The sequence below is a fragment of the Sminthopsis crassicaudata genome, chromosome 1 (assembly GCF_048593235.1).
Source record: "Sminthopsis crassicaudata isolate SCR6 chromosome 1, ASM4859323v1, whole genome shotgun sequence".
Lineage (NCBI taxonomy): Eukaryota > Metazoa > Chordata > Mammalia > Dasyuromorphia > Dasyuridae > Sminthopsis > Sminthopsis crassicaudata.
The window spans coordinates 135,873,318-135,897,874 of NC_133617.1; the positions used below are offsets into that span (position 1 = coordinate 135,873,318).

At 35.7% G+C, this 24,557-nt stretch overlaps 1 protein-coding gene and 1 pseudogene across 1 annotated transcript in view; both read left to right on the forward strand.

Annotated features, from left to right (window-relative positions):
* The window catches only part of DPYS (dihydropyrimidinase), a 108,157-nt gene that overhangs the window by 68,569 nt on the left and 15,031 nt on the right, over nt 1-24,557 (forward strand). The gene's annotated exons all lie outside the window — the stretch shown is intronic.
* LOC141552966 (tubulin beta chain-like) lies at nt 4,020-5,059 on the forward strand (annotated as a pseudogene).

Sequence of the window (24,557 nt, forward strand, 5' to 3'; positions counted from 1 at the left end):
AAAGTAGGCAAAAATTAAGTGACTTTCCCAGGATCACACAGCTTATAAGTGTCTGAGGCTTTATTTTAATTAGACTTCTAGTTAAAGGCAAATGGTATAGCTGTTTCTTGAGTGGAAGAGGAAGTGTGAATGCATCTAAAGCCAGTGCCATAATTAGCAAAACAACTCAATGCCCATGTCCTTGACCTTATAGTATGGACATATACTTACTTATTCATTCAACAAATAAAGGGGTTCTAAAAGGCTTAATTGTAATGATAAGCTTTAATAGTATTAAGGCATTTAATAGTACTAAGGCATTCTAGCTACTCTTAGAAAGGAATTGAATAATAGATATTTCAGGGAATACAAAAGTGAGTAAGACTTGGACCCTGTTCCTGAGGATCTTATAGGCATATAAGGTTATAGTTAAAGATAAAAAAGTGGACAAATAACTCTGAAAGTCAACTATATTAAGTATTGTAAAAAAAAAAAAAAAGGAAAAAATTAGGTTTCATGAAGCATAGAAAGGGTGACTATTTTTCAGGAATGTTGTAGAGCTTTCTGCATTAAATAGGAAAATGACTTCCAATGTCAAAATACGATGAAGAAGATATTTAACCTGGGACTTAGTGGACAAATAGGTTTTAATTGGATAGAGATTCTGAGGTGGGGTAGAGTAGGTCTGAAAAAATTTTAAGTGGAATAAATAGTTTGAATCACAAAATATAGATATAAAATTCAGGTGGGATTTGAGGGAATGAGAGAATAAGAGAAACATTTGAATGGAATATTAAATGGGAACATGATAATGTGGTTAGAAAGGTAGAATGGAACCAGATCATATAAGTCTTTGAATGCCAGAGGTAAAGAATTTGTATTTTGTTTTGTAATCATTGAGAAACTATTTCAGTTGGGGAAAGATGTGATCAGAGATGTGCATCAGGAAAATTAATCCAGAAACAGGCTTTGAGAGTTTGATGAAAGGAGAAACTGGAAGTGGAAAGACTAGTCAAGAGATCTTCAAAACAGTTCAAACAAGAGAATGAAGGTTGGATAGATGGTGGCAGTTAAAATGTCAGAGAAAAGATTCTAGAGGTATGATCAAGATAAATTTTCATAAACCTTGTAACTGATTGGACATTATGGGTCCCGCTTGAATGAGTCCTGCCCAGAATGAAGTAGAAGTCAAAAAAGACACCAATGCACCAATGTTTTGATTCTGGGTGATCAGATCAATGGTAGGTCCATTAATAGAAATAAGATAGTCAGGAAGAAAAATAGGGAGGGTGGCTGGGAAGAGAGTGGATCAATTCAGTTTGGGACATGTTGAATTTAAGGTTCTACTAGTACATCCAAATGGATCTGTTCAGTAAGCAGCTAGAAATATGATAACAGAAGTTGGGAGAAAGATAAGGGCAGAAATTTAGTAGTCATAAATGAAGAGATGACAGATATGTTTGACCTCCTCTCTTCTGACTTTCTGGGTCTGCTGAAAAGATCTCACCTGTTAAGGTTAAGATCCTGGTAAATGTTTCCTTTCTCTTTAGAGTTTTTTAAATTACTTATAGCAACTGAAAGTGGTTTGAGTTGCTCTTATTATTTGTAAAATGTTTTTTTTTTTTAATGTTGACTTTTTTGCATAGAATAACAGCATTATTGTATTTTAGAACAAGAAGTGACTGTCATCTAGTGCCATCCTGTTTCCAATTCTAGAATTCATGTTACAAAAATCTGACAAATGGATACCCAAAGTCAAACTTTCTCACTCACTCATAGCTTCATAAGACAGTTACTATTGTTCGAAATATCTTCCATTTCTTCACCTAAAATCTAAATCCCTAACATGACTATCTATTGGTATAAATTCTGCCCTCTGGGACTAACTACACAGGATAAGCTAACTCCTTTTGATCTCCATCAAGATGGCTCTAATATCTCATGTTCTATTCTGATGCTTCTTCCTGCTATAACTATAATGTTGGGTTTTGATATGCCAAGAGAGTGCAAGTCCTGGCAATTTCTATTTAGGCAAAAGGATTTCCAAAATGGGCTTCACGTTTATTCATGAGTTTTGTTGAAAATTGGGTGCTAAATGATTTTTTTTTCTTGTCACAGCAACATGTAAAATAGATAAAAGCTGAAAATGACACTAGGTTCTATGTAGTGGTGATTTAGACCAAAAAGGGCCAAGGATGATAAAAATATTATGACTTTTTAGTACATCTACAAATATTAATTGAATGGTAGATGTTCTTAATCTGAAATCTTAACCTTTTCAAGGAATTGAATCATATCCATATTCCTATAAATGATACTAGAAAACATCAAGAAATTGTATTGAAAAAGAAGGCTACATGGAGTCAATGGAATTGGTTTCATCTTGCAGTCAAAGGTAATAACAGATATCATTTTATGGATTTCCTACCTTGTGGGGAAATTCATCAACATGAAGCCATCTTTGATGAAATCAGTCTCAGAATTTAAGTTGTTCTTCAGTAAACAGACATGGTTATGGACTTGAAGCTTTTCTAGATTATAGGCCTTGCCAGAGTTTATGTTATATTGTCAAAGCCTTAAAGAACCCAGGATTATCTCCATAGTATGAAGAGACATTGGAATAAAACTTTAAAGAAAGGACTTTCTATTCATCTTGTCAAATGTATGCTTTTTCAATCCTGTTGTTTTTGGTTCATTTTTCCATCTGTTGAAATCTTTTAAAACTTATTTCTCTCATCCAGTATGTACACTTTCAATTCCAGCCATGAAGTCAATAAGCATGTTTACATCAGAATGAGTCAGGCAAAACCTTTTACAAGGCCTGACACTCCACAGGTAGATTGAGGGGGATGGACTGTTAAGACAGATCACTAGAAAAAATATCTCCAGGCTAGTGCCTTGTGTGAAAATTTGAGCACCTGTGACTAAAACCATCTTCTACCAACCCCTCTTCTACCCACCATATTAACTCTAAACATGGCCCTATATCCTTTCTCATTTTCCTGACCCAAAGGCCTTTACCCAGATTCTGGGGACCTGAATTTTGTTTCATCCTCCACTTAGGTCACTTCTTTCCCCATTAATCTTGCTTTTGTTCTTATCTCCTCCTCATCCTTTTAGTTTTCTTCAAAGCTGGCTATCACAATTTAAGAAGGATGTTGATGAGCTGGAGAACATTCAGAAGAGAGCAATCAATATGGTGATGGTACTTGAGTCTAAGTCATCTGGGAAATGATTGAAAGAACTAGAGATTTATTACCAGAAAAAGACTTAGGTAGACATCTGAAGTCAATCAATCAATCATCTAACTGACTAATGAGTATTTATTAAGCACTTATATGCCAAACTTTATGCTAAGCGCTGGGATATAAATTCAAAAGTTAAAAGACTCAGCAAAGGAAACTAAGGAAACAGATTTGAACCAGTAGAAGGAGAATGAAGAAAAGTCGATATCTTTTTAGAATTTGTATTCTGAAGGGGGAGAATTCATACAAAGTATAGGTAGAATAAACACAAGGTAGTTTAAGAAAGGGATGCACTAGCAGTTAGGGACATGAGGAAAGATTTTGTGAAAAGCATGACCTGAGTCTTGAGGAAACCAGGAACTCGAAGGAAGTAAGGTAAGGATGGTTCCTCTAAGCATGGGGCTTGTAGTAAGAAATAGAATGTTGTCCTCTTCTCAGGACACAAAGCACAACGTACCCCACCCTGCTTCTCCTCCCAGGCTTCTCCCTTCCCCCTTCTCCCTCACAAAACGTTTGTGCAGCTGTGTTCTGAACTGGCAGCTCTAACCTTCTGGGGAACCTTCTATTAATAAAAAGCTCAGTTCAGCAGAAAGGAGGAGGAAAAAAAGTATATAAAAATCCTCCCTGGACCTTTTGGCCAGATATTCAGGCCAGACAACTTTGTCTTTAGCCAGTCTGGGGCAGGCAACAATTGGGCCAAAGGCCCCTATACCAGAGCTGGTGGATTCAGTCTTGGATGTGGTACGCAAGAGGCAGGGAGTTGTGATTGCATGTGGTAGAGGAACAGGATCAGGGATGGGCACCCTGCTCATTAGCAAGATTCGAGAAGAGTGCCCTGACTGAATCAGAATACCTTTAGTGTGGTTCCATCACCCAAGGTCTCAGGCACTGTAGCTGAACCCTACAATGTCACTCTCTCTGTCCATCAGTTAGTAGAAAACACAGATGAAACCTACTGCATTGATAATGAAGCACCCTAAGATATCTGCTTCCGAACCCTCAAGCTTACTATGCCAACATATGGTGACCTCAATCATCTAGTCTCTGCTACCATGAGTGGTATCACCACCTACCTTCACTTTCATGGACAGCTTGATGCTGATCTCCGCAAATTGGCTGTAAATATGTTCCCTTTCCCTTGACTCCATTTCTTCATGCCTGGCTTTGCCCCCCTCACCAGTTGTGGGAGCCAGTAATTTCGTGCCCTAACTGTCCCTGAGCTCACTCAGCAAGTCTTTGATGCCAAGAACATGATGGCAGCATGTGACCCTCGTCATGGGTGTTATCTCATCATGGCATTATCTTCCATGGTCGGATGTCCATGAAGGAGGTAGATGAACAAACGCTCAATGTACAAAACAAAAATAGTAGCCACTTTGTTGAGTGGACCCCCAACAATGTCAAGAACGCTGTCTGTGATATCCCACCTCGTGGGCTCAAAATAGCTGTCACTTTCATTGGCAACAGCAGCGCCATCCAGGAGCTCTTCAAGTGCATCTCAGAGCAGTTTACTGCCATGTTCTGTCAGAAGGCCTTCCTTCACTGGTATACAAGGGAGGGGATGGACGAGATGGAATTTACAGAGGCTGAAAGCAACATGAATGATCTCATGTCTGAATACCAACAATACCAGGATGCCACTACTGAAGAGGGGGATTTTGGTGAGGAGGCAGAGGAGGAGGCGTAAGGAAGATATCCTGCCACCATCTCAGTCTTCTCAACTCTCATAACATTCTTTCTCCATCACTCTTTTCCTCTAAAGTTTGCATTTTCTGTCATCTTCTTTCTCCCTTTTGTGGGTGCTGAGCTTTTTGCCCTCTGATCTTCCTTTATGACCTGCCACCTCAGTAATATACTCTTTTCTTCCTCACTACCAAATTTCTCTTTATAAAGTAGAATGTCTCCAACCCAGAGCCTCAATTTAGGGTTTTGGTGCCCAATAAGTTCCCTGAACTAAATGGTAACCATGAGAAAAAGTCCCTTGAAGATGGGGGGGACCACAATGTAATATTCCTAGTGAAAAGAATTCTCTTGGTTGGTGTTTAAGGGGTGAAAAGAGGAAACAGTATTCCATTCCATAAAAGTCTTAGGGGAGGCAGGTCCTCATACTCCCCAAACTGTCATTCCTATCTCTCAATCCTTCATTTTCCCTCTCTCCTCCCCAGCTCTGGGGGAAGTGTTGACAGTATTATCTCCCTTCTCCCCTCCCAGTTTTGGTTTTCTACTTAAGTGTTCATTTTTCTTTGGAGGGGTCTGTGCCTCACTCAGTCAAGTGGGCTTTCCCCCTCAAGCTCTTTTCCCTTCCCTCATTTTGGGACCCTTCAGTGAGATTTGCTTCAACTTCCAAAATTCCAGAGAAGTCCCTCATTTGAGGAAGATTTCAATTTTCTTCCAGTTTCTCTCCACCCTCCCCCCCCAAATCAATTCCCTCCAAAAGAAGAAAAGCTGGGACAACAAACACTCCCCATCACCATCTCTTTCATTTTCTGTCATCCTCTCCACTTATGCATTTTCTATACTGGTCAGATAGGAAGGGGCCAAGTTGTAAAGAGAGTGAGATGTCAGAAAAGCTTCTATTTGATTTTGGATCTAATTTGGAGCTACTGGAGCTTTCTGAGTGGGTATGTGTGTTGTGGTGGTAAGGGTTATGGGACTAGATCTGTACTTTAGGAAAACCACTTTGGAAGCTGTGTAAAGGTTGGAGATAACTGTGGAAAGGCTTGAGCCAAGGAAGCTATTGCAATAGTACAGACCAGAAGAAATGAGTACTTGAATTACAATGATGAGTATGTAACTAGAAAATAAATGTGTTCCAAGAGATATTGTGCAATAACAGCAATACTGTTTTAAGAACAACTATGACTAAGTCATTTTGGCTCTTATAAATATCAAATTAACTGCAAAGGAGGTATGGAACTAGAAATAGAAATAGGTATAAAATGATAATACATTTACGTACACATATATGTATGTATCTAATGCTATCCATGTCTAGAATGGGGGGAGGGAAGAAAAAAAGAAAAAAAAATGTTTACATGGTAACTTTATTTTATATTTAGAAGGAATAGCAAGTTGTACATAATATGTAATCACCTTTTCCCCCTCTCAATGTTACTATGTTATGGAAATGCTTGTTTCAATTCATAAATTAAAAATAAAAAGGAGTTATGGTGGAGATAGACATGTTAAGATTTATGAACTGATTGGATATATTGGGATGGTGAGAGTAAGCAGTTGAATATGACACAAAGTGGCAAGGCTGGATCACTGGAAGGATAGTGGTACACTTAACAGTAACAGGGAAGTCTAGAAAAGAATTGGGTTTTGACAGAAATAATGACTTATTTTTTTGGACATATTAAGTTTGAGACAGCTTAAGTTAGAAGCATCTAAGGAGAGATATTTAATAAATATAGTTTGTGGTGCTATGGAGTTTGTGGTGACTGGAGCTCAGGAAACAGATAAGACTTGGGTATAGATCTGGCAGTTGTCCATATAGAGATGGTCATTGAGCCTGCGGGAGTTGATGAGGTAACTAAGAGAAAAACCTTACAGGGAAAAGACAAGGAAGCCCAAGGCAGAGCCTTGGGTGCTCCACCAGGATCGACATGGACGTTGACTCAGCAAAGAAAACTTAAGAAGAAAGTTTTAAACCAGTTGGAAGTGAATCAGAAGGATCAAGTCCCCAAAACCCAGAGAGAATGAATATGTTGGAAGAGAAGGTGATCAACATTGTAGCCAAAGGATAAAGGAGGATAATGATTGAGAAAAGGCCATTAGATTTCATAATTAGAAGACTGTTGGTAACTTTAGAGAGAGTAATTTCATTAAATGATGAGATTAACTTGGAAGAAATGTTAAACTTGTTCTGCCTGGCAAATTCTAGAGCAGAACTAGTAACACTAGGTGAAAGTGGCCTAGAGGCAAATTTAGACTAGATTTCAGAAAAAAAGGAAAAAAGTATTGATAATATTGCCCCAAACTGGAATGAGTTTCCTGGAGAATCCCCATTAGTAAATATCTTCAATAAAATTCAATGACCAATTGTCATATAGTCAAAGTGTAGTCTTGGTGCAGTTTGAAGCTACTAAAGCTTTAATATATTTATATATAAATATATTTTACATACATGCATATATATGAGCTGTAATGTATATTAAAGATATATATTAAAGATTTAACATTAAGATATCTATCTCTATATACTTATATACATACTTACACATATGTGTGGAAAAACCCTGAGAAACAGTTTCTGGGTAATTAATAATGAATTTATTAATTAGGCCAGCTGGTAATCAATAAATTGATAACCAAAGACAAAAGAATGAAGAACTTGAAACATTTTTTAAATCTTTGAAAGGAAATATCTTTGACAACTGAACATTAACTTTAATTAGTAAACATTTAATAAGGAAGGAGGCTAGAAATCAGCTGAGAATTTACTTGATCATGAGATTTAGCCACCTTCAGCAAATCAGACCGGAGAATTTCCATCCAAACCACTCTGATTGGTTTTCTCCTTAGTGAGCTGAGTCACCCTAAACTTTAAAGTAGGGTACAAGGAGAGGGGCTCATTTCCTCAGGGTAAAAACTTCTCTAGACTGGATTCTGCTCATATTCTAAATAGAATTAAAGTCTTCTAGTTGAGTGGGGTCCAGTTCGAGATTAATGAGCATGTAATTTGAGGATTAGGACAATCTCATCAATCACTCATGATTGATTAGCTTTTTATAGGAATTGAGCCTAAAATTAGGAAATAAAGGATAAAAGCCTGGATCCCAAATTAATAATTAGTTATTAATATAATAGTAAAACAAATTTTCTCAATATATAAAAGCCTTAAGAGCTTGAGACTGCACCAAAATTTTTGGTATATCCTATATTATAATAGGAATTCTTTTTTTTTTTTTTTTATATAAAGTCCAAATGACTGCAGAAGGTTTTTCCAACTCCAAATCTTGTGATCATGTGACTCCTGAAGTAAGTAAAGTTTACCAGAAGTTTTATTTATGAATCATGAGAATCAATTATCACTCTTAGATTGGGTGAATAAAACAAAGTCTTTTGATAAATTTCTGAAGAGATAGGGATGTTTTTATCCAAGGTCTGAGTACCCATAGTACAAACCTAATTAGCTATCACCTTGGTAACCCTTACTAATTAGTCACTCTGATGTAATTCTCAAACAATTCTTTCTTATATTGATTGTTCTCAGCATGCCCATAGTTTTAAAAAAACATGAAGCATGCAAAAATCCTATTTTACCGACTTCCCTACTGTCTTCTAAATGTGCTTCTTCTTAACAATGCTTTACCAGAAGTGCCTCTCAAGCACAATAGATAGCAAATTAATTTCAGAGAACAATTCTGCTTTTGAGCCAAGAGTGGTTTGTTTGTCTATAGTCACTGGGTTCATTTGAGTTGAACATAATGCCAATGAATATAGGGGCCAATGTGTTCTCTCCTATAAAGACAGAGATCCAGGACCACAGACCACTTGTCAACCTTTAGCAGAAGTGATTGACAATGGGTGGCTTGATCTTAAACAACCTCTACTCCTGGGAAAATAATTCAACAAAGCATTTTATAGATATTACCTTGATTGATTCTCACAAGAACCCTCTGAGAAAGATATTATAGGATTCAAATAATCATAATTATACTCAAATCTATATAATAGTATTTTATACCATAAAATGTTATCTCCTACCTATGAGGTAGAGATTATATGGAAGGGGGTGCAGAGATGTTCAAACTTGTCTCTGTATACATATTTCCTAAATATCTGAGGGAGCATCCTAAGCCTTCCTGACTCAAAACCTAGCACTCCATTCACAAAGCTGCTTCAAATCCAGGACATCCTTGCTTACAAGTTTGGGGTTTCTAATACAGAGAGACAAAGTTGAGAAAGTGCTGGAGTTGGAATCATGAAAAATTGAGTTCAAATTTTCCTTCAGACCATGTAGCCACAAAGAAGTCCATCTCTTTCAACCTCAGTTCCCTTAGCTGTAAATGCCAACATCAATCTTATCAGTTTTGCAGGGTGTTTTTGAGGATCAAATAAGGTAACATATGTAAAGTATTTTGCAAACTTTAATGTGTTATATACATGTTAGCTCATGCTATTGCACTGCCTGATTTTTAAAATATGGCCTCTGTAGGCAGCAGGTCAGCTTTGAATTTGTAGAATAGTAAATGTGCAGATAGAGGGCAGAAAGCTCTATTGAAAATAGTTTTCCTAATCAATGAAGCACACCAGAAATCATGGAGACAAGAGAAGCCATACCAGGAAAGCCAGTCTCAATCTAGTTTGAATTTGAACTCAGATTATTGCATCAAACTATCAAAAAAAGAAAGAGAGGTCAGAGAATTGTACCTGGCTATGGCTACTCTATAATCCTGAGAGTCATATCAGAAGACAGGGCCAACTCAGTGCTTGAGATGGATTCATATGGCAAAGACAGAAAATTTTAAAAAAGCAGTCAAGAGCATGAACAATTATGGGGAAAGGTTTGGTTGACATTATATTTGATTTGAGCTAAAATTTTGTTGTCAATATGTATTTTAACCATGTTTTCAATAGCCATTTTTAAAGAGAAAAAAAAGGAAAAGAAACTAGGTTCCTTGTAAAAAGTGATGACAGAATGCAAAGGAGAGACAGAATATGCTCAGTTTATTTCAGGAACACAGTGTGATTTTTTTTTTGTCTAACACAATTTCACTTAGGCTGAGTCTTGAAGAATTCATTGGATTTGGTTATATAAAAGAAGAGGGAAGTCATTCTAAGTTGTGGGAGAGGAAAGGGAACAACATGAGACAGAGTAGAAGGTATGTTCAGGAGAAAATGAATAGGTCAATTTGTCCAGAGCAGAAGGGTTTGGGAAGTGAAAGGTTGATGATAAAACTGGAAAAGTAGATCACAGCCAAATGTGCAGACTGAATGGTGGATAATGGCAAATGTTCTTATTGATTGATTGATTGATTGATTGTCTTTGTTGCTAGGTGGCACAGAGAAATATGAGGTCTACAGTAAAGAAAACTGAATTCAAATATATTTTCACCTGACCAGTGTTATCTTAGTCTCTTCACCATATAATATGGGGAGAAATAGTGCCTAATTTCTATTTGCTTTAGTTTCCTTATCTTTAAAATGGATATAGAAATAGCATCTACTTTTCCAGAATGAGATATTTGTTTAATTTTTTTTAAGTACTTAGCATAGTGCCTGGCACAAGCATTGTATATGTAAAATTTAGCTTTTATTAATTATTATGGATCTCTCCAGTAGTTTAGTGCAACTTATGAACTCTTTCTCAGCATAATACACAGAGTTACAATAGAAATCAATTATGTTGAAACATAATTATCAAATATTTAAAAGTCAAGTTTCCAGACATGAGATTGAAAACTTCTGGACAGATTCTGTAGGATATGGAGATTTTAAGGAAGAACAGTAGTCTTATTGTTTTATATATATTTTTTATAACTGAAAAGGGAATGTAGTATTTCAGGTTTTTTTAATCCCTAAGATGGTATATAAGTAGCAATATTGGGTGGTGGATAGGGCATTAACTAGATTTGGAAATCAGGATGACTTGAGTTCAAATCCCATCTTAGACCCTTACTAACTGGTTGACCTGAGATAATGATAACTAAATCTGTCTGAGTCTGTTTCTTCACCAGTAAATGGATTGTTTGATATTATTTAAGTGTGCTGGGCTGAGGGTTTTAAAGATAAGTAAGATATAGTTTCTGCCCTCCAAAACATGATAAAACAATAGATTGTATACCTATCCCACCCATTAGTCAGAGTTTGGGTAAAGATCAGATGAGGTAATATATATTTGAAAGGATATATCATTGGACTCTGGTAGCTGGAATGTTAAATAAACCTCAGGGCAAGAGAGAGCTAGAGGGGAAGCTAGGATCGGAGGACTTTTCTTTAGTTTTCATGCTTGCCAGCAACAAATCTCTGGTGCCTTTGCATTTTGGCCTGAACAAAAGTGCCACTCTCTAGAATACTAATGATGTAAGAAGTGTTATTGATGGTGAAGGTAATTTAAGTAGTGTTTTAGGAAGAATGGAATGTCACCACAATGCCAGATTTTATGGTGGGAAACAATGGCTACTTAAAAGGTCATTGTAAAAGTATAATTGGGAGACTTTCCGAATAGGACAATATAGCAGAGTTAATTGATTAGGAACATCTAGATTCACATTTTGTCTCTGTTTACTATGTAGTCCTATGTGACACTTTTCAGTATTTCCAGTGGTAAGGCTTGGAATCAGAGCTTACTTTGGATCTGGCATCAGATGTTTGCCTTAGTTTCCTCATCTGTAATATGGGGAGAATAATAGCACCTACCTCTCAAAATTAGTATGATGATCAAATGAAATAATATTTGTAAAGTGCTTAGCAAAATGCATAGAACAAAGTTGGTTCTATCTTATTATTATTTCCTTTCAGGGATTTTCTTTCTTTTTTCTTCTTTCCCTCTATATTTTCAATAATATTTCATTTTTCCAAATACATGTAAAAATAGCTTTCAACATTCATTTTTGTAAAACTTTGTGTTCTAAATGTTTCTCCTTATCTCTCCCCTTCCGAAGATAGCAAGAAATCTGATATAGGTTAAATATGTGCAATCTTTTAAAATTTATTTCCATATTTGTTATGTTGTACAAGAAAAATCAGACCAAAAATGGGGGAGTAGGGGGAAACCATGAGAAAGAAAACAACCAACCAACAACAAAAGATAAAAATACTGTGCTTCCATCCACATTCAGTCTCCATGGTTCTCTCTCTCTCTCTCTCAATCAATCCATGGATGTGATTATCATTTTCCATCCCAGATTTTCTTAACATGTCTTTTGAATATATTGTTGAGAGAATTTTTTCAGGCAGTATGGATGAATAAGATGGCCACTGAGATGCCTTCTGACTGAAATTCTATGCTCTTGTAGTTCTATGAAAGCGATTCAGTGTCAGGGGGTATACTTAGAAATCACTGGTAGAAATTTCAAAGGTTTTATGAAAGTGCTCTCTCTTTCTTCTTTCTGACCAAGTTTCTTTTGTCAGTAGAGAGCCATTGCTACATTTCACAGCTGAAAAGTCTTTATCAAAGGTTTATATTTACTTTTCTCTTTTTCTAAATATATTTTCTCAAGAGACAGAATCGATTTACTCTTTCATTATAAAGAGTTCTTCCCTTCTCCCTCCCAGAGTTCTTTTTATTAGTATTGGTATTCAGGGCCTTAATTTTTTTTTCAAAATAATGTTTCCTTTCTACTCATTCAAGCATTTGGAATTTTTTTCTTTATCTTTGAATCATTGCATATCAAAACACTACTTGTCAAAAGTCTCCAGTATCTGGCGCATAGTAAGCACTTAATACATGTAGGTTTTCTTTCTTTCAGACACTCAGGAATAGGTACCATGCATGATAAATCTGTAGAGAGAAGAAAACTTCCATTTCACCCCTGAATTTCTCATATTGGAAATATTTGCTTCCCTTCAGCCTTTTCCTCTGCTTGGCTGGCTCTTCTCCATTCTAAGGAGAGCCAGTTTAACCATGCTCCTCTACTTTCTCTTCCATGACCATTGCTTACACACTGCTTTTCTCACTTTTGCTTTTTCATTATCTTTTTATGTATTATATTCCCTCATTATAATTTAATTTTTTTTGAAGGAAGGGTTTCTTTCTCATTGTATTTATATTCCCAATACTTAGCATAGTGCCTGACACACAGGAAGGGCTTAATAAATTTGTGTTAACCAGTTTGGACTCTTCTTTATTCTCTCCATCCACATAGCATGTACCCATCTAGCTTTGTGGCCTCAGGGAATGCATGAATGAATATTTAGTCAACATTTACCATGTGCAAAACTGTGCTAAATTCTAATCTTAGAAATAGAAAAACAAGATTTGCTTCTTTCAAGGATCTCCCATTCTAATTGGGGAAAAAACAGATACAGGAGATTTCAGCTGTAATTCAGATAAAAAAGAACCCAAAGCTTTCAAGGTTCACCACTAAAGCAGATGCTAAAACATCTTTAATTTCATTTCTCATATCAGTGTATGATACATTTGACCATCTTCAAGGACATTCTGGGTGAGTACTTTCTTTTCTCAGGGTTCAGTAATCATTTAACTTTCCTGAGTCTTGGTTTCTTTCTGTAAACAAAAGGGGCTTAGCCATTTAGGTCTCTGAGATATCTTCCAACTCCCCATCCTTTGATATTTTATGATCTTGCAAAAAAAGTAATTTCAGAGTTTGAAGTAATATCAACCAGATTTCTAATTCCAAGAGCATTCTACTAGCAAGATTCAGTATGTTAGCCTGAGAGTAGAGACTACCTGGTATGATGCATAAAAAAATTCAAGAGACATAATTTATTTTTTTTTCCCCTGAGGCTGGGGTTAAGTGACTTGCCCAGGGTCACACAACTAGGAAGTGTTAAGTGTCTGAGACCAGATTTGAACTGGGGTCCTCCTGAATTCAGGGCTGGTGCTCTCTCCACTGCGCCACCTAGATGCCCCAAGAGACATAATTTCTAGGTAATTGATCATTTTATTAATTATAACTAGTAATTAATAAAAAAAATCACTGTTCATTTGGCTGCCTTGTATAACCAATGACCCCTCCTACAGGCTTTTGATGCTTATATATCCTTGGAAGAATAGGTGTTTCTGACAGATGAAAATCAACTCTGATTAATTAATAATTAATAAGAGAATGAATATTATAATGAGAGGTGGGCTTATTCTAATGAGGTGCCAGGGGATATGACTTGTATGACATCTTCTTATTCCCAGACCACCCCCAGCAAACTAAACAAAGGGTACCCCACACATAAGCCTGAGTAGAACACAATGGGCAAGATTCTCTTGGTAAAATTTTTCTAGTTGGGTAGGGTAACAATTCTACCTAGATAAATGTCTTTGTCATTTGTCAAATGTATCATAAACTGATATAGAAAATGGAATTAAAGATGTGGTAGTTAGCATCTGCTTTAGTGCTAGACCTTGAAAGCTCCGGGTCCTTTTTTTATCTGATATGCAGCTGAAATCTACATCTAGTTATATATATCTAGTTGGATTAAATTATTAAGCAAGATCAATAATGTCCTTCAGAGACTGACTATATAACCAATGGGTTTATTTCTGAATGAAGAAATAGAACAAAAATTCTTAATATATAAATAATTGGTGATAAATATAAGAGAGAAATAATCATCTCTCTCATTCATGTAGCTCTGGCCTGGTGAGGGAACCAATTATACTATTCTGAGTCTGAGCCAACCATAAAGTCAGTTAAGCAATATAATTTTCTTCAAGAAGAACAGTCATATTAGAAAAACACTCAGGATGAAGCATAAGAGAATGAACAACTTCTGTATATTTCTATTTAAGGGATGAAGGAGAGAAAAGGAATTGCAAAATAGCCCTGAAACTTCTATAGGAATCTTTCTCACCTGGCAATCAATTGGTTGGGGGTATGGAAGAAAAATCTATATTCTGTATTTTAGGCACATGCTTGGAGATAAATTTAAAAATATATTTAGATTATTCTCTTCTAAGCATTTCTGCTTAGAGGAGAGAAGTTCAGAGACTTACATTAATAGCTTTGAAAATCTTTCTCTAACATCTTTTCAGAATTGCAGATATAGACTTTTCAGACAATTGAAAAAATTCCATCATGCAATATGCATAGTTACAATGCCCAAGGTAAAAGTTCAGTTTTCATTTTGCTTTAACAAACAGAACAATGATTGCTTGATTTTCTGCATACCCTTGGAGAATCACTTTCCTAAAAACATTCGATTCTTTTGACCACTCCCTTTAAAGAGTCTTCTTTTCAGCTTTTCTTACTAGAACTCAAGAGATTTCCAAATACAATCAGAGAGGGTGGGACTAGGTAGCCTCTAAGGGTCTTTTCCAGCTCCCAACCCCATGATCCTATTTACTCATATGTATTGCTGATCGATTAATGTTATCTCAGGAAGAGGCTAAAGATGCTAGATGATAGCAGAGGGACTGTTCTGTATTTTGGAACATTGAAAAATGTTTCCTATTACTTTAAGAAAGTTGCTTTTCTTCATATGGAAATCATTTTTGTAATTTTTGGATCTAAGAGATTTTTCAGTTGAAATTTGGAAAGCACTAGTTTTGCTTTTAAAAATTCCCAAAGGATGAATTTCAGGTATGGTGAAAGTATTCCTGTACTGGAAATCAGGATACTTGATTTTAAGTTCTGGTTCTATCTTTTATTAGCTGCATGACTTGGGTACATCTTTCTCTGCTTCTCAAAAGGATTGTGTTAAATGATTTCTAATTCCCTTTTCCTTCTAACATAGGATTCTGAGTAAATGTCTTGATTCTTGAAATTAGGGTCCTAGAATGTTTTTGAGAAGGCTCAGGATTAGAGATTTAGAGTTTCAATGGATATTAGAAATCATTGAGAATCCATCTTTTGTCTTATAGAAGAGGAAATGGAGACCCAGCAAGATAACATGACTTTTCTAAAGTCACACAAGAAGTTGCAAAGAAAAGGACCTGGGTCCTCTAATTCCAATCAATTTGATTAATTTCCTTTACTTTGGTGTTATCCTTAGTGATTTGCCCAATAAACTCGATATTAGTAGTTGTCTTTCCTAATCACCTAATTTCCATTTCCTCAGTTACTCAATAGTAATCTCCTGATTCCCTTGCTATTTATTCCTAGAACATAGAAGTCTGTGCTATTGTGTTGTCCATTCTCTATCCCAGGAATTCTATTTGCATTCACCTTCAAGATTCAACTAAAATCTCACCTTCTGCTGGAAGCCTTCCCTAGTTTCTGTTCCTGCCTCCCCCCCCCCCCCCCCACCACAACCTCTAATCTCACTTTCTTGTTTAAATCTTATCTCCCCAGTTAAAATGTGTGTTTTTAGAGGGCAAGAACTGTTTTTTGGCCTTTGTCTGTTTCCATTGTATTTAGGTCAATGCCAGACACATAGTAAAGGCTTAATAGAAATGTTAACTGACTGAAAATACGAATAGGTTACATTTCTATAATGCTTTTGCGTGGAACAGGTGCTAGACCACCTTTCCCAAATTTGCTAATCAAAGACATCTTCAGGTACAAAGAAAAAGCGTTTATTTAGTCCCTGCAGGGAGAGGCCTAAGCATAGGCCTCATGAACCTGATCATTTTTCTGCTTGTCCATGATTTAAAAATCAAAAGATCCGAGTCTTTTCATTGGATAGACTAAAAGGACATAATCATCCTTGACCAATATTGACTACTTGCTGTGGGTCTGACCTTTAAAGACTCCTTGCAATCTGAGGCCCAAGACCTCATCTTCTTGCTCTGGGTATAGGGATTATGTGATTTAGGCCTAGTCTCATAAATTGAGAAAACTTCATCCACTCAGTCCCATTCACTTTAAAGTTCACAAATTATACTATACGAAAATTACACTATGCACACATTATCTCACTGGATCTTCACAACTACACTAGGAGGTAGGTATGATTATTATCTTCATTTCACATACAAGAAAACTGAGGCTGAGTGAGGTCAAGTAGTTTGCCCAGAATCACACAGATAATGCCTATGATAGGATTGGAACTCATCTTCCTGCTCTTCCAGAACAGTATTTCTATTTTATGACTCTAAATTAAGAGTAAATCAGAAACGGTACATAAAGGCAAGCTATTCTGGGATTCTTGTATAAAATATTTATGAGAAAAAACGACAACAATAACAAAAAAGATAAACAGTATTTTTTGTCACACCTGCATGGAGTAATAGAAATTCTGTCAGGCAATGCCATAATTGTATATGAATAATAACAACAGTTCACATTTTGCAGATTTACAAAATACTCATATTTACCATGTGAAGTCAGTTATAGAAACCTCATATACTGATTTTGCAGATGAGGAAAGGGAGATTCAAAAAAGATTAACTTGTTCATGGCTGCATGGCTAATTAATGTCCGCAGGGTTTCCCAACTGATAAATAATCAAAAAATATGAATAGACAATTTTGAGGTGATAAAATAAAGCCATCTATAGTCATATGAAAAAAATGTTCTAAATCACTATTAAATAGAGAAATGCAAATTAAAACAACTCTAAGTTACTACCTCATACCTCTCAGATTTGTTAAAAGGACAGGAAAAGTTATTGCTCGAGGGGATGTGGGAAAACTGGGACACTAATGGTGGAGTTGTGAATTGATCCAATCGTTCTGGAGAACAATTTCAAACTTTGCCCAAAGGACTATAAAACTATATGTACCCTTTGACCCAGCAGTATCTCTACTGGGTCTGTGTGTATACTAAGGAAATTATAAAGGAAGGAAAAGGACCCATTTGTGCAAAAATTGTTGTAGCATTTTTTGGTGGAAGAATTGGAAAATTAGTAAATGCCCATCAGTTGGGGAATTATTGAATAAGATGTGGTAAATGAAGGCAATGTAATATTATTGTTTGATAAAAAATGATGAACACACTGATTATAGAAAGGCTTAGAAAATTTACATGAACTGATGCCGAGTGAAATCAGGAATACATTGTACACAGTAGCAGAGAGAATGTGCGATGATCAGCTATGAAAGAATTGCTTCTTCTCAGTGGTTCAGTGATCCAAAGTCATCTGCATTCAGAAAAAAACTATGGAAATTGAATGTAAATTAACACATGCTAAGTTCACTTTTTTTTCCTCTATTTTTGTCTCTTCCATAGTTTTTCCCTTCTCGTCTAATTTTTCTCTCCCAATATGAAATATGATTCATAAATCAATGTGTATTAAAATACATTAATTATTTTTTTAAAATGTCAGCAGGGATTTGAACTCAGTTCTTACAACTCAGACCCAACATTCTCTCCTTGAGGTGCAATGGTTCTCAATATGTGGTCCAAGTATTCCTTAGGCTCCCTAAAACACGTTTCAAGAGATTTATGGGGATTAAAACTATTTTTATAATGATACTAAGATGTTTTCATTCTAGTATAGTAAATATTGATTAGTATCTGGGATCAGATTTGAATCCAGAGGAGTTTTCCTGATTCTCTATCCCTCACACTCTATCCACCTAGCTCTGAATTTAAGAACCAGTGAGATGGAGTCCATAAATCACTCAAAACCAGGGTTATTCCTTTATTGGATATTCTCAGATATATTGCATTCTTCTTTAACATCATCTCCCGCAGGAACGTGTTAAGTGTTGTGTTTTTTTTTTTTTTGTTGTTTGTTTGCTTGTTTTGTTTTTTTTTAGTTTGTTTTGAAGAGGGAATTCTGGAGCTGTGATTTCATTTATGTGATAAATGAAGCATCCTCTGCTGACACTAATTGCCATCTCATTCCTGGTTTGTGGTCTTAGAAAGGTTGCTTAGAGACAATGATAGCTTAAATCACTTGCTAAAGGTTACATAGCTAGGTATCAGAAACAAATATTGAACCTAGGTCTTATTCACTCAAAGATCAGCCCTTTATCTGTAATATTACTCACTTTATATCACATTAGTTTTTAAAATTACTCATGTCTAATTTATGTTTCACAGTGCTTCTAAACTCTAGTTTTCTGCTTCTTTAAAATGATTATGTAGGATGTGCTTTGTTCCAGCAAAATTAGAACTTGATTTGCTAAAAAATAGTACATATCCACATATCACATCCCATCTATGGAATGAACTCTCTTTATCTTTTCTTATTTGATTTAGATCTTTCTGCTAGGTTCAGTTCAAGTGCTTCCTCCTCTAAATAGCGTTTCCATTTCCCTTGATTTTCAATGTTCTTTCTCTCCTCAAGAATTTTAAAAGGTTCTCATCACTCCGTATATTCTATTTACATTATGTAAATACTTTATACTAGGGGCAGCTAGGTGGCGCAGTGGATAGAGCACCCGCCTTGAATTCAGGAGGACCAGAGTTCAAATCTGGTCTCAGACACTTTCTTAACACTTCCTCGGTGTGTGACCCTGGGCAAGTCACTTAACCCCAGCCTCAAGGGAAAAAAAATACTTTATACTTGTTATCATATAGTGGAACATAAACTCCTTGAGAATAGGAACTCTTTCATTTGTGTCTTGTTATTCTCACAGATTAGCATAGAGATTTAGCCACCAGAGATAAGAAAATAATAACTTGTGATTTAATTGGTATAAAGAATTAATATAAGTTGGCATCTTCTTTTCAAATTAGAGTCTTAGAGTCTTAACCAAATCAATGGATTGCAAAGTGTGGTCTAGAGAATCCAGGGGTCTACAAATTCAAAATTAGTCTTTATTTCTAATATGATAAATATCTTCAAAAATAACTCACATCAATAAAAACTCTTTGGATAAATCATCAATATTTTTAATAGTATGAAGGGATACTGAGAAGAAAATTTTGAGGACCATTGGCCTAGAATAAAGGTATTAAACTTCAGCCCTTGGAAGTAAGACCAGAACCAGATCAAAATGTAATTGAGAAATATTTAACAAAATAGATTAAAATAGAATATAAAATTGTTGTTGTTGTTCAGTCATGCCTGATTTTTGTGATCTCATTTGGAGTTTTCATGGCAAAGACACTAGAGTGATTTACCATTTCTTCTCTAGCTCATTTTGCAGATGAAGAAACTGAGACAAGTTGGTTAAGTGACTTGCTCAGGGTCACACAGCTGCTAAGTGTCTAAAGCTAGATTTGAATTCAGAAAGATGAATCTATATGAGTTTAGATCCAACCTTCTATTCATGTTGTGAATTTATAGTTTCCTAAGTCAACATGCTGCCCACAGGGATCTGGTTTTGTCAGAGCTTGATAGCATTTAGAAGTTAAGTGGCTAGACCAAGGTCAGGTAGTTCCTGAGGGTCAAAGGCAGAACTTGAATCTTGGTCTTTATACTATGAGGCTGATTGCTTTTCTTCTGTGTCTCTCTATCTCTTTTGTACATAGTAGGAACAAATGAATATTTTAATGACTTGAATTCATTATTAGCTCAGGATACCATAATACAAATCAACTTTTTCTCAGATGTCACCATCAAAAGAAACTTCAAGAACCAACTTGCAGGATAATGAGGCCATTTTACTTCTGTTTATACTTGGTCCACTTTTCATGGGCCTGTATTACAATCTTCTGCCATCTACTTATGCCCAAAGAAGATTTAAGGCATCGTCCTAAATAGGATTGAACTGACAACTTGATTTTCTGTTTCTTAGGAGCCCAGAGTATAATTTGGACACATAAGGGAGGTGAAATTGATGGGTACACTGGGTAGCAGCTTTGCTTAATAATGGTGATGCATGGGAAATGACAACTTTTCATCTTTTAGGAGGCCTGCCTGGGCTACTCCAAAGTGACATGACTTGTCACTTCAAAGAGACTGTTAAAATAACAAATCTATATCCTAAATCTCTCTACTATCTTGATCACTTTTTAAAAGGATGAGGAGGTTTTGGCTCAGAGCCAAGGCTGATAGGCTTCCAGAAGCCTTCAAGGCCAACAGGGAATTTGATTTTATATGAGGTTGAAAGTAACTAAAAGTCAAATCTGTTTGACAGATTCACCTCAGCTCAGCAGACTTAGGCAACTCACTAATTATATACAGGAAGGAAGGAAGGAAGGAAGGAAGGAAGGAAGGAAGGAAGGAAGGAAGGAAGGAAGGAAGGAAGAAGGAAAGAAAGGAAGGAAGGAAGAAGGGAAGAAAGGAAGGAAGAAGAAAGAAAGAAAGAAAGAAAGAAAGAAAGAAAGAAAGAAAGAAAGAAAGAAAGAAAGAAAGAAAGAAAGAAAGAAAGAAAGAAAGAAAGAAAGAAAGAAAGAAAGAAAGAAAGAAAGAAAGAAAGAAGGAAGGAAGGAAGGAAGGAAGGAAGGAAGGAAGGAAGGAAGGAAGGAAAGAAAGAAAGAAAGAAAGAAAGAAAGAAAGAAAGAAAGAAAGAAAGAAAGAAAGAAAGAAAGAAAGAAGGAAAGAAGGAAAGAAAGAAGGAAAGAAAGAAAGAAAGAAAGGAGGGAAGGAGAGAGGGAGGGAAAGAGGGAGGGAGGGATGGAAGAAGCAAAGAAGCAAAGAAGGAAGGAAGGAAGGAAGGAAGAAAGGAAGGAAGGGAAAAAGGAAACAGTCCTGCCTTCAAAAAGATTTCATCATGCATGATACATACAACACATACATGCAATAAGTAAGTGAAAGGCATTTTGAGGAAGGAGAATAGCTAGCATGAAAAAAATTATGAGCCTTAAAGTAGGGGGTTTTAGTTTTTGTATGTCATGAACTACTTCATCAGTTCAGTGTAGCTTGGGACCCCTTCTTACAATAATAGTGTTAAATAGAAAAGGAATAAACATTTATAAAGTGCTTACTATGTCTCAGTCATGTACTGAGTACTTTTTACAAATTTTATTTCATTTAACAACAACCTTCCAAGTCTGAGGGGTAAGGCAATATTTGAATTCTGGTCTTTGAGCCATGAAGCTGATTGCCTCATTGCATTATTACCATTACACCCATTTGATAAATGAGAAAACTGAGGCACATAGAGATTAAGTGACTTGACCATGATTAAATAGCTAGCAAGTGTCTGGATCTTGACTAGAGGGACAGTGCTCTATCAACCGTCTTACCACAGAATTATTAAAAAAAAATCAATTATGTTGAAATATTATTTAAAAAACTTCATAAACCCCAGGCTAAAATCCTCTGTCTTAAAATATACATGAAGTAATTGCCAGATAATGATGATGATAATGATGTTAAAAGCTAGTGTTTATATAGTGCCCACTATGTTCTAGGCACTCTGCTAAGCACTTTACAGTTATCTCAATATTGTTGTTGGCTTCTTGGAGGAGGTAACATCTGAAGTGAGCTTAGAAAATTAAAGAAGGTCTTTGATTCTATTGTAAATGATCAAATTCTCTAGAAGAGACTTCAAAGGTCATCTGCTGCAAAGTTCTTTCCTGCATCATTTTATGAAAGACCAAAGAGCTACTGCAGCTTGTCTAAAATTACACAAGTAGAAAGAGACAGGATTCTCTGATTCTAAATCCAAAGGTCTTTCTGCTGGAACCCCCAGAAGGAAAGATTCCAATGAGGTTATTCTAGTATGGCTTATGGTGAAATAGTGGGTGGTTGTTATTGTTATTGTTTTATGTTGACTAAATACCTTTAATCCAGATGCATTCCATAGCACTTTTCATGTTCCATATAAGAAGGTATAATAGCAGCAGTACATATTTATATTGTGTTTAAGATTTGCAAAGCACCTTTTTTTTTTTTTTCAATTTTGTTTGAGCTTCACAGTAGTGTTAGGAGGTAGGTGTTATTTTTATTCTCATTTTACAAAAGAAGAAACTGAGGGTCAGAGAGAATAAATGTTTTGCCAAGAATGTTATAGTTATGAAGTATTTGAGGCAGGATTTGAATCCAGGTCTTCTTAAAACAATTTAGCCAGTAACAACAAGATTATATGACGATCAATTCTGATGGACTGACTCTTTTCAACAATGAGATGATTGAGGCCAGTTCCAATGATTTTGTGATGAAGAGAGCGATATACATCTAGAGAGAGGACTGTGTGTGTGTTGTTGTTTGCTTGCATTTTGTTTTCTTTCTCATTTTTCCCCCTGTTTAATCTGATTTTTCTTGTGCAGCAAGATAATTGCATAAATATGTATACATATATAGGATTTAACATATTTTTAACATGTTTAACATATATTGGATTACTTGCCATCTAGGGGAGGGGATGGGGGGAAGAGGTGAAAATTTGGAACACAAGGTTTTACAAGGGTCAATGTTGAAAAATTACCCTTGCATATATTTTGAAAATTTAAAGCTTTAATTTAAAAAAGTCTAGCTCTCTATCTATTATGGCACACTATTGTGTTTACTATATACAAATCAATATGGAAATAGTTAAAGTGGAGGGTTAACATTCAAACTTGTATTAAAAAGCATGCATCTTTGGCTGATATTATTCTATTGGGCCTGAGACATTTACCAATAATAGATCATATTTATACAGCTTCATGGTTTACAAAACACTTTTACATACATAATCTTATTTGATATAGCCCAGTGCCTAACACATTGTAGATGCTTAATAAATGTTGACTTGCTCCTTAAAGCAGTAAGGAGTTACTAAGTAGTGTATGTTTTACCATCAGACCATGCTACTGATGAAGAAACTGAGATTCAGAGATTCAGGGATTTGCCTAAGATCACTCACCTACTAATAAGTAACAGAGCCAGACTTTTTTGTTTTAGTTTAATTAGCAAGTATTTGTGCTCCCTTCCCTCTCCCTCCTATAACCATCCTCTACCTCTATCCCAAGAGAGAAAAATCCTTTTTTAACAAAAGTGGATAGTCAAGCAAAACAAATTCTCATACTGGACATATCCAAAGTAGATATCTCATTCTTCACTCTGAGGCCATTATCTTTCTGTTGATAGTGCATTACAGGGGTTTTCTGGGATCATAATAGGTCACTGTGTCCTGATCCGAGTTCTTAAGTCTTTCAAAAATCATTATTATATAAAGTATTCTCTTGGTTCTGTTCACCTCACTCTGCATCAATTCATACAAGCCTTTCCAGGTTTCTGTGAACCTATCCCTTTTGTCATTTCATTTGGCAAAATAATATTCCACTGCTTTCATATACCACATTTTGTTGAGTCATTCCCCTGACTGATAGGAACCCCCACAGTTTTGAGTTCTTTGACACTACAGAAAGGACTGCTGTAGATTATTTTTGTACCTATGGGTACTTTTCTTCTTTCTTTAATCTCTCTGAGATAAATCTAGTGGCTCCCTTTTTAGTTGTTCAATTATTCTAATTGTATCCAATACTCCATGACCCCATTTGGAGTTTTCTTGGCAAAGGTTCTGGAGTGGTCTGCTACTTCCTTCTCCAGGTTATTTTACAGATGGGGAAACTGAAGCAAAGAAGTTTAAATGGGTTTTAAAAAAAGGGCTATACCCAGTTTAAAACAAAAATTTTGGAGGGGTTTAGTTCCAAACTGTGAATCATTGTAGCAGTCCCAGATTCCAACCTAGTTTCTCTTAACCTCAAATCTAATTCTTTTTTTATTCCTTCTCACAGCCTCCATATTCCAGAGATCTTATAAATATCTGGTTTTCAATAGCCTTTCTAGCTTATATGTTAAATGAGAAATGGAGAAATTAATGTAAAACAAATTAAAATAACTTTTCTTATAATAAGGAGGGTCGGTTTGGCACAGACTTTTAGCTATCCTTCTCATTCCTCTTGCTGCAAACCAAATAAAGGAACTCCTTTGGGCTGTGCTACAATAATTTTTCTCATGAGTAAAAGCAATTAAATCTTTTAAAATATAATAGAAAGCTAT